An 11922-nucleotide genomic window follows, 5' to 3' on the forward strand; every position below is an offset into this window, starting at 1 on the left:
CATTGCATCTTGCAAATGTAAACTGCTTAAGGCACACAGTTCAAGTAGGAGTAATTTATCATTTTTCATGATATTTATTACAGAGCTCGTTTGAGTGGAACCCAGGTGTTCTGGGAGAGAAATCCTTCCTTCTCTGCAGGCAGCCCTCCCTGGCCCTTGGGGAGAAAAAAAAAAAAAATCTGTTCAAAGTGATTTCTAGGTATTAATTTCCTCAGCCTGTGATTAGATTTTCTATATATATATATATTTGATTCTGAGTTATGGTCCTTTATATTTAAATAGCTGGTCATACGTGTGAGTTCTGGTTGTGTGGAAGCACAAACTGAAAATGTGCCCCCAACCCAGGCTTCAGTGACACTATCTCAAAACTCTGCTGCTGTCATTGTTTGTGATGCACTCCCAGTTATGAAGAAGTGATGATGACTCTGTCACGTACCCTCTTTTTGCAGAGATGACTGAAGCAGAGAGTAATTATATGAGAATTTCTGCCACCCCTGATCTCCCTGTCAGAAACACTAAAATGATAAAACTATTTCTTCAGATGGCCTTTACCAGTCCTGACAAGACTTCCGAAGTCTTCTTTATACCTACTTCTTATGAGGGCGCACTGCTTATTCACAGGCAAACTCTAGATTTAGACAGAGTAAAGGAGAACAGAAAATCAACAGCTCGAATAGGTGCTGTCCTGGCCAGCATCACACCCTCTGGGAGAGGGTGTCCCCTGGATTTGTCTTTCTAGCAGCCTGGCTGATGTCTTTGAGTCTTCCTGGCAGATGTCCCGTTTGACCTGCACGCTGCCTAGTGTTTGGCCCAAGCTGAGCAGCCCACTGGGCACCCTGAGGTTTGGCATTACAACACCTGAGCCTTCTGGTGAGCTTAACCTGCAGTCCATACATGGCAGAACTACCCAGGAGGCCTAGAAAGCTTTGTCCATATCAAGGCTTCAAGACTATATCCAGTATCTTTATGTCCCACCATTTACAAGTGAGCAAGTCAAAGTTGATTCCTGGATGAAGAATTTCTTTGTCAAATTTCAAACCTCAGTGAAGTTCTGCATCCAGATTTGGGGTCTCTGCTGCAGGTGGGAGGGCTGGTAGCCAGCTCCTCCTCTCCCCCTGCTCCATCCGCCATGCTCCACAAACTCAACAAACACTACACAGACCAAAACATGTCACAGGACCAGCCCAGGCGGGTCCACTTTGGGTTTCATATTTATTTCTTTTTCTTTTTTTTTTTTTTTTCATTATTTAATGAAGTACTAAGTATGGAACCACAAGGACTCTGGTTTTAAGGTACTCTGTGAGTCACAGGGTTGTCCCATCTGCTTCAGTGTGGCAACCCAGGCAACCCAACAAGGAATGGGAGCCAATCTCTCGGATCCACCCTCTCATGGAGTCTGAGCCCAGAGTCCCCTGAGTCCTCCTGGAGGAGGGTCCTCTCCTGGGAACACCTCTGCTGCCAAATTTGTCTCCCTGCTTCCCACCTAGCCGTCACAGGGTAGCTGCACAGACACGTCATAGGCCCTGGATTGCACTCCAGGGTAAGGGCATTTCCACAGCCACAGCAATTCTGTAGAAAGGCCACATGGCATGTTTCAGGGATGCTGCAGCACCTTTTCCTTGGCCCATGCTGCAGAATGCTGGCAGGTCCAAGCACATAGCCCATAACCTGCCAATGTTGGCCATGCTTGAGTTCTCCCTAGTGTCAGCACTGGGAAGGGTGGAGGGGAGAGAAAGTGTGAGCTCTCCTGGGGACCTGCTGGAAGCAGGGACAGCGTTACAGACGCTGCCCAGTTCTTGGCACCTGCTGCAGTGGCAAAGCCTGGGGAAAGCCTGAGTAAGTGTCAGAGGCTGACTTCTGTCTCCATCTGCACAGCAGATGCATTCTCAGCCCACTCAGGTCAGAGCGAGACAGCCTAATGGTGCTGGATTTGGCCCCGGAAGGACAGGGGCTGGAAACCTACTTTTCCTACAGAGAGAGCTTTACAACTTCCATAGCTTTATGATTACAACTGTACATGTGTTATAGGTACATGACTGGTACGCATGTCATATCAAGAGATGTTACCTAAAACAAACTCCACCTGAGGATACCTGGGGGTACTTTGAGGGAACCCTGAGTCTGGAGTGGACTTTTCTGTCACAAAAACTAGCTCACATATACTTAGCCCCGAGCATGCTGGAATGCCTTTCATTTCATCTCTGCTCCCCAGGAGCTTTTCTTTCACCCTGCCAGGATATAACTTTTGTAAAAAGATGGGAGAGAGCAGAGGCACTTTGTGAAACCTCATGTGGCACATGCTGAAGCCTGAATAGAAATTACAGCATGTTCCATTTCAAAAACAAAGCCAAGGCACAAAATTTTACTGTCTGTACAAAATCTTGGTAAGTAGTATAAAAGCACAGGTGATCTTTCATTCCTACTAGTCTGGGAAGGATCTGAGATCATGTAGGACTTTGGGATGGCCAATGAGATTTATAGCAGATAGAAAACATTTGCATTTGTACTGTGAAATGGCCATTTGGTAAAGCATACCTTGTTGGGTTAGTATTGTTTTCAGTTCTTGCAGAACATTTATTGGACGTCAGCATCCCAGGAATGTAGGAAAACTGTCAGTCATGCACCCATGCATGCTCAATGTGTCACTGTCACAAAATTGCTATTAAAACTTGTGAGTGTTCAAGTGACAGACAGATGTGTTAAACAGGCTGTGTGTTTTCCCACACACTTTTGCCAGCACACCTGATCTCTGAGCAAGACACAGCCTAGAACCCATGAGCATCTCCAGAGCCACCAAGGGTAACAAACTTAAGGCATCTTTACATGAGGTGCAACTTCACCCCTGCAGAGGTATTTCTGTATAATAATACATTACTGCTGCATGTAACATCTATAAACATTTCCTTCTAAACTAAACACTGACCTTAATAAAATAGGTTTTATTTATAAAATTTGAGTGGGAAGCAATAAGACAGGAAGGGACTTTCTTTGTGAGAAGTGACATTTGCTATTTTTATCTTAGAGAGACAAAAACTTTTTTTTTTTTTTTCCTAATAGACAGACCAATAACAAAAGATGACATTCAAAGATGTGGAGACAAGAAGAGAACATAGCAACTTTATATTCCTATTACCAACAGTTCTTTAAAGAAGGGAAGCAAAATAGTTCTGATTAGAATGAATATTGCACCCATATTGGTTTTTGCAAAATTTTTGGGCTACTTTAATTTTGTCTCCTATTTTTGCCCACTCATTTGGGTGTGCATTGATTAACCCCCGCCCCCCCCCCCCCCTTTATAGGTGATGGACTTGTATTGTTATTACTGGGGCAAATTTTGTACTTCTTTCATAGGTATTGAGTAACCAACCTCTTTAAAGCCAAAGATTTCTTTTACAATTACCTCTAGTCATCCTTTAAAGTGGATATTGATCAATCCTGATATGAAACCTGTACAGCCCATATTCCAGGAATTGCCAGTGCAGTCGCTTATGGTCCAAAAATCTTTTAATATTACTTATAGTAACATGCATCCTACAACACTTGATAAGCCAAATATGAAGCATCAGAGGCTAAGCTATATGTACTGCCATTTTTAAATTATCTTGTTACCATAAACTGAACCCTGTTTCTATGTAGTCCCTGGAAACATGCAGTTTTCTATTTGACCGCTGCTATGTTGAATAGAGATGGGATAGCATCAGATTTTGAACAGTGTTGTAACAAGGGACCAGGGATTTGGGAACAATTAAAATATATGTATATTGAACTGATGTATACAAATATGGTTCCCTGATTTTATGTTTTTAACAGTTTTCCAGGTCTTCTGTCTTTAATAAATGCCTGTGTTTTGTTGCAATTCCCCCTATGAGATCATCTGCACTTGAACCAAAGTACTGAAATGTCTTTTGACCAAGATGACTATTTTGAGATAGATTTACAGAGCGTATTGACAGAGGCATGTTCTTAACTTGGGTTTTGGCACTGTAGCACATTCATGGAGAGGAGAGGAGAAGTAAAGTTTCCACACCGCTATTGGCAAAAGTTTTCTGTGGACTAGGAGAGAACCAGGGCCAGAGCATCTCCTCCCAAAGGGTAGCTTCATGCAGAGCACTGGGCCTTGCCTGGTTCCATGTTTTTGTGCCTGGCGGTGTGACTTGTTCCCTGCTCCCCGAAAGAAGTCATCTGAAAATGGACGATTTTGGCTGTGCAGCAGCAAGGAAAGGTTCTGCCTGATGACAGGCTTAGGGAGAAAAAAAATAGAGGGATTAGGCAACCTGTCCAACACAGGTTTAGTAAATCTCAAAGTGGTTAACACAACTAGCAGACATTTGTAAATAAAAGAAACCAAGAGAGCAGCTGCAACGTTTAATATGAAAAATATTGTGCAGCAGTGAGTGCATCCATATGAAGGGCTGTACCACTTCAGCTGTGCCATTACACTTTAAAATATACTGTTTTTGCTGTTTTTACCTGTTGGAAAGTGTTCTGCCTTGACGGATAGAGAAATGACATGAGTAGTCTAATAGACTCACCGTCTTGCTTGGGCACCCTGATCCTGCCCACTCTTTTCTGGGCCCTTTTCGTTTCCCCGTGCAGCCAAGCTCCAGCCCTGCTGGGTGCATTATCGTCCTGGTATGAAGGTAGCTGAACCATGGGCTCCTCTGCCTTGTAGATAGTCATGTGGAAATAATCAGCTGCTACAAGCAACCTTCGGCACAGCAAGAGCTGCTGTTCAATACACAAATTAAAGCAAACCAGCTTTCCCTGTCAGAAACACTCAAGGATCAACCTTTATCAGGCTAGGCTTAAGGTTAATGTGGCAAAGGAGAGATTTATTCAGAGGTGAATGGAAACAGTGCTGTGACACCAAGAGCCGGCCAGAGACTAAAGTGGCTTCCAGAACTGACTAGGGGAGCTGGTAGATCTCTATTGACACATCTGCCATGTCTGTAAGCATGCTTGGAGGTGCAGCTGCTGGAGCACACCTGGTTCTGGCAGATACAGCCATCCTTTAGCACTTTCTCTGGTTTCAACCCAGGACAGAGTCCTCTGTCTACTCTTGCCTCTTGCACCAGGAGGAATTTACCCTAAAAGAATTTACCCTACCGGAGGGCAATCTGATTGCTGGAGAGACAGACACTGGTTGAGATAAAACACTGATGGGAACTGGTGCACCATAGGAGAGGGAGGAGCCCCAAAATCTGTGTTTGGATAGGACAGGAGTAAATCTTACAAGCTGATTTCAAAAGGTATTTCACTACTAGGTGTTAAATTCCTGACTCACTTACATAGAGACTTAACTAAATCATGGCCAGAATGGGTTAGATGCAGATCATCTTAGCTTGAGTTAGTTTCAAAGCACCGTATTAACCTACATATGGACTGAAAAGAAACATTTTTGAATACTAATTTATCTCCAGACCATTCAGGACTGGAAAAAATTCTACGTGAAAATATCTCTCTGTACATTGTCTTCTGTTGATACGTAAATCTGAAATCTGGGGCACTGTGGAAGGGAGTGACTTAAGGAACTTGTGGAACAGCTCTCTCCTGTTGTTATGCCACAGAGTATGGACTGACAGGCAGCACAAAAGTGGAATAAGCAGTAGAGGGGCAAGTAGCACGTAGAGGCAGCTGTCTTACCCCAGAAAACCTGGAGCTGGAAGGTCAGTAGGCATATTCAAGCTCCCCATCTCCCAAAGGGTGAGCTTTGATCTCATGCTGTTGAGGGCTTAGTATTGTATAACAAGTGAAAATCAGGCCAGAAATATATAACTTTATTAACTCTTGTGAAAACATTTACAAAAGCCAGTTTTCATTTTTCGTGCTTGGAAACGTTTTGGACCAAACCTCTTTAATTTAGACGGCATCTCCATTCCTGAAAAGTCCTGTGACAGGGAGTATCAGCTCTCTTGGTCTCATGAGATGGGGAGTTAGCTCTGTTGTGCTGCTTGAAGAAAGCCAAGTCCTATAGCTCGTTTTATTCCCATCAGCTCTGTTCAGAAAGGCTGCTTGCGTAGCAGATACAGATGGGTTCACACATATCAGTCCCAGCTGTTGTGCATTATAGAAAGGAGAAGGAAGGGACCACCAATCAGTCTGCCAGGGAACCGTCCCTACATAAGAAAAACTTGGTGCTGGAGCCACGGGGAATTGTGTCTTTACCCACTGCACTGAGAGAACAGGGTGATTCTCTTTTTTGTCCATGAGAGGAAGAAAAGTGGAGAACATATTTTATGATATAGCCCAAAGCCTACTTTAAACAGTGATCCATGCAGTATTCCTGACATATACAATTCTGATGATGTGACAAAGCACAGAATTAGTGCAACAACCATAGATATTGGATAACTGCACCAGTCTCTGGGGTTGCATGCTGCATAATGCAGTATTGTCCTCATAGAGTGCGATATATAAGTGACTATGTCCCAATCTGAGGCATCTGACATGCTCCCACGAGATGGCATTGCTTTAAGAAGAGCAAAAATAAGTTTTACCAGTTTGTTAAAGGCAAGAGTTTTCTTGCCCCTTCTTGGGAAACAATTGAGAAATGGGACCTTGTGTCCCAGGAATCTGGTACAATGGAGACCAACATCAAAACAAAGGAGGACAGGTGCAGCTGTTGCGTAAATAAAACTGAGCATTTTTGTCTTGTTCCAACATACATATAGCACAATAATTCCACTGCCATTTTGCTAATTCCAGTTCTGGTATCAGTATAAAATGAAAATTTAAAAGAATTGGAGCCACACATTCCTCCTTGTTAGAAGAATTTTGACTTATTTGCCCCAGAAAGTTTATTCTGGGGAGTCTTGATTCAAAAGAAATTGGGTTTATTTTTTGACTGAAATGTTCATTCTTAACTGGGAAAAGACACTAGGAAGAACTTTGGAGCATTATGGATAGTGAAGCTTTTGAACAGATTTCCTGGGGAGTCCATACAGTTTCCATCACTGCAGGTCTGTAGGAAGAAGTTAGACAAGCACCAGCCAGCAATTACACAGTTCTTCCTTCCCAAGGGTAGGGCAATGGACTGGATGGTCATTCTGTTTTCTTTCTGTGAGAGGACAAGTGTTCGGCCAGAAACAAACAGGACAGAGATTTCATGTGTTGTTCTCATCAATGATCTCATTGCTGAAAAGGTCTTGAATAAGCAAGAGGATTATTTAAATGACTGTTAAACAGAACTTTAAAGTAGCTGAGCTAAGTCAGTAAGTATTCATTAAAAGTTGCTAGAATGCACGTCGTGTGATGAAATCCTCAGGGATACTTTGCTCACAGGCTTGATTAAGCATTCTAGAAGCTAAATAGGCTTTTGAGTGGGTTGCGTTCAAAATCACTTAGCATGGTGAGGTTAGAAGAATATCAGGGCCATCTTTTATGAAATGAGCCCAAAGATTATGTAAGTGGCCAGCTAATCTGAGGGAGCATTTCATCAGGTTTTCCCTTTGCCTCTTTCTTATATCCTTATGTGAGTAAAAAAAAAACTGATGTGATCCAGATGGATTGAGCATGCTAGTCAGATTATCCCCCGGATGCTGTTCGCCTGCTTTCACTGCTCAATCAAAAAAATCAGCCTGCACGCCCTATCACATGCAGAAAAGAACTCAAATGTATGTGTACGAGTTATATTTGATCTTTATTTCTGAACCCAAAATATGCACAGCAGGTGACCTTTGTGGATAAAAATAATGCTTAAATATTGGCTGTGATATCTAGAAAAAGAAAATTTTGTGAATCACTATTATCTTTAAGAACCTGGGAAACAAACAAAAACAAAGGCTTTTTAAAAAATTATTTATGGGTAGCTCATTTTCCCGTTTATCTGTTCATCCCTTGAATTAAAGTTGTGCACAAGTCTGAGAAGGTAACTGCCTAAAGAAATCTTTGTGTGGAAATTTCATATGGCCTAACACCTCAGATTTTATCTTGCTCTGTGTGTTATTTAAGCTGCTTTCTGGAACTTTTTTTTTTTTTTTTTCTTATATCACCCATAACAAATGCAGATACACTAGAAAGACAGTTATTTATATATTTTTATACACAGAAAAAAAAAAAAAAAAAAATGCCTTTGACTTGGGCACAAGAAAACAGTTTTTGACTTTTTCTACTGAAGCAAACCCTATCTTAGCTACTGAAACATTTTAAAATGTTAATAGAATAACATCATGAGCTGTACTGAATGAGTTGCCATCTGTTTCACAAAGGCTGGCTTACAGAGTTGGACCTTCAGCTGACATAAAACCAAGTACCAGTGTCCACCAGCAGTAATACACCAGGTGTATTATTAATGACAATGTCTTTTTCCTGCAATGCAAAACTGCTGCCTATAGAAGAAGATTAAGAGGTTAATTGTTCTTTCAATGCTGCATGACTTAAAGACAAAACTATAAAGGAGGCTTTCTGTTTCTTGTGCCTGCACGTGTTGCTTTTCATTAAAACCTGAGGGAATGTGCCAGCAGAAGACTGGCACAGGTCACTGAACGACCTGTGCAAGGTCTCCAGGGACACGCTGACACCGCAGAGCAGGGCTGTTTGCTCTGGGAGGTGGCCTGATCGGTACAGCTGAGCACCATCAGCTTGCAGAGTGGTGAACTCTTCAAGGAGTTCAAAAGTCATGCAGTCCTGAGCAGCATCCAGGGCCTCATATGGATAAGGAGGGACTGTCAGGTCTTAAACACATGCTTAATTTTAAGAATACGAATAGTCCCACTGCCTTGTGGTTAGCATATATAGAGGCGTTAACTACATGGAAACCCGCATAACAGCCCAGCTTGCAGCGTGCTGTCTTCTGAGCAAGGAGATAGGAGGGGAAACTGTGCATCACAGCCACTGCTCCTGATTAGTGCTGTATCATATTATAACTGAGCTGGCATCAACATCGTGCACCAGTTGTGCCTCTCTGACTGCACACTCAGCAGCTTACAAGAGTGTTGCTGCATCTAAGGAACGAGGTGGTGATTTTGTTTAAAATAATGCCTACTGGCTGGAGCAAGAACTGGTGTCCCCTCTCCCTCCCATTTGTCTGTCAGCTGCAGGGAACCATGCCAATCAGTATGTTATAGATTATTTGGATCCTGGCAGGAAAATCTGAAATCAAAAGGCAAGTGAATGGGGGTGGGAAGGAAAGGCTTTGAATCAAACGTTCTTTTTTCTTTTTATTGGGTGCCAAGAGGTCTCTCATGATCGGAGTGGAAGCTTTTAGCACTTGAAGCCCTTTCCTCTGACTCCCCCTACACCTCTCTCTAGGCCTGGCAATGGGGTGTGTGGGAGCCACATCTCCTCCCTTATGTATCTAAAATTAGTCACCTAAGCGCAGATAAGTCAACTCTAGTCTTCTGTGGAGAAAATCTTCCTCCAGGTTTAATTCTTTTTGCATTAGAGTACCTAGATGCCTATTTCGCCTCACTGGCTATCGGAGGAGGCTTGGGTGCTTTAATGAGTCTCAGACCACTGACTGAACTTTTAAATACCTGAAGTTACTAAGAGAATTCCCTTATTAAATTCTGAAAGAAAAATGTCAGTAAACCTTCTGGATCAGACCCCGAGTACACCTACACAGGCAGACTGTCGTTTGCCTGTGTCCAACAGTAGGTGGCTGGGAAGGATACAGAAACAGTGTGAGACTGCAGAATACTTTCAGCCCTCAGTAATTTATTGTTCAGGGATTTCATCCTACTACAATCCCCAATCTAATATTGTATTGTATTGTGTTGTATTGTATTTTAATTATGTTTTATTTTTTAGAAGTTAAAAATCAGTAACTGCAAGCCCAACATGGAAACTACTTGATCCTGACTACTTTTACATACCTGTATGCAACATTAATTCAGAGGCCTGTGAGTAGCTTTGTGCACACCCTGAACACAACATGCTGCAAATACCTGGGTTCGTGAACGTCTCAAGACTTTCTAATTTCACAGAGACACACTGTGCATAGAGATTTTCTTGCAAAGGTACAGATGTAAACTAGTCAAATGAGATGTAGGGTTGCCTAGATTTGTGCCATTTTATGTCCCCTTCTATATCCCATCTGGCTTTCCTGTGCTGCTTCAGCAAGGTGTGGGTCTCCTGTGTGTTATGCATCATATCTGTGAGCCCTGTGCAGCTTTCTCACATGTATTGTGGTGTCTCAGGTGACATTAGATGCTTATGTTTTGGCAGCTGAAACCTGCTGCTGGAGGATGGTTAACTGACGTGCTAGCAGGCCACTGCTAACTATTTCAATTTGATGAGCTATAATGGGACTTTACCTGTCTGGGCTACACGGACAGACCTTCACCGCAAACTACATCTTACTCCAGTAAGTTGAATGTGATCACCAGAACTTGCAGACTGGAAGTTCTGGTGATGTGAACTGTCAGCATACAAAAGGTTCAGATAAAAGGGTGAAAGTTATTATCTCATTATCTGCAAGAGTCACCACTGGACAGTTAAAGGGTCAGTTCAAAGCCAGAAGTGGGCCTTGTTTTTAACTCATTTACTGTACATTCTTGGAATTTATCTCTTCATCTACTTCATTTTTTTCTTGTCTTTCCTCACCTTTTCATCCTCAATAAGGTTCTAAAATCTGTTTTATTTTTTCATGTCTAGAAACCACTTGTTAGATGATATTTGTTCAAGGTGGTATTATATTCAAGAGGTAGTTTGTTCAGTACAAGAGGGCCTGTCTGCTGACACAGGAGTTAATGCATTGTGTTTCCAAATGAAACTGCCAGAGTAACACAAGCTGACTTTCTATTTATCTGTTGTAGCTTCCCTTTTGTAAGCTGAGCATGTTTATGTGCATTGTAAATATATGTGCATCATAAACATTCAGACATCTGCTGGGAAAAGCACCAGTACATTAGAAGTGATCACAATATGTTCAGGATTCCCAGTTTTTATATCATCAACCAGAGATCTCAAAACAAGGACGTCTGTACAAAGGTCTTCTCTTCAATGTCCAGACTTGAATGTCTGGAAACCAGAAGTTGATCCACCATGAAGAGAACATTCCAACACCCTAATTCATTAGACTTTGTTGAACAAAAACCAACAATCCTTTAATTTCACACAGGCTCATTCATCTGGAGTTCTTCTCATCTTGTTTAAGTCTTCTTGCCAAGAGTTATGGGGAAAAAGACAAAAACTATTACAGAGTCCAAAAAATTTATCCCAAAACAAAAACAATCTTTTATTTCCAACATTCCAAATTCCCCCAGAAAATCCAGCTAGACAACCAACAACATTTGTAAATTTGACATTACAAAATTAAACAAATCATGTCAATTTTACATTTTTGCTCTCTGACAAGTAAGATCAGGGTGAGGGGTAGGGGCAGGGTAGGGTAGAGTAGGGGGTATCTACATGTGAAAGGAGGATGGAAGAAAGAAATTTGGCAGCATGTCTGGAAATATTTTCTCAGTCTTCCAGTGAGAGTTGTGTCAGACGCCTTTCCAGGACAGAACAGTAGAGGGCTTTCATCTGTAAAGGGCCCTCTCCAGCATGATGCTGGTGGAAAGCAGGGTTCCCATCCACTGCCCTTTGCACTTGTTAGCTGAGTTAAAGCTACCTGGGGGATGTGCACATGTAGAAATACAATTGTATTTCACAGCTGCACTAGGCTTTCACTGCAAGCAGCTCGTTGTCAAGGGTAGGATTCTCGGAATCACAAACATGCTTGTAGGAAGCTGCAAACCTCATGGAGGGGAGCAGCATTGTTCCTGTGGCCTTGCATCAGTGTGGTATCAGCCCCAACAGGCCAAAGCCCATCTGTGCTGCCTGCACTTCCTCTGACCAGGAGCCCTGGGAAGCCCATCTCAGCCAGCATGGCTGATACTGAGCTGGAAGTAATGCCAACAGTAACACTGAGCAGTGTGCTGACCTGCCCTGTGAGCACATCTGCACCGCCGTCCCCAGAGCCCTGCCTTTCAGGGAAGT

This window comes from Oxyura jamaicensis, chromosome 3 (genome assembly GCF_011077185.1).
Source record: "Oxyura jamaicensis isolate SHBP4307 breed ruddy duck chromosome 3, BPBGC_Ojam_1.0, whole genome shotgun sequence".
Classification (NCBI taxonomy): domain Eukaryota; kingdom Metazoa; phylum Chordata; class Aves; order Anseriformes; family Anatidae; genus Oxyura; species Oxyura jamaicensis.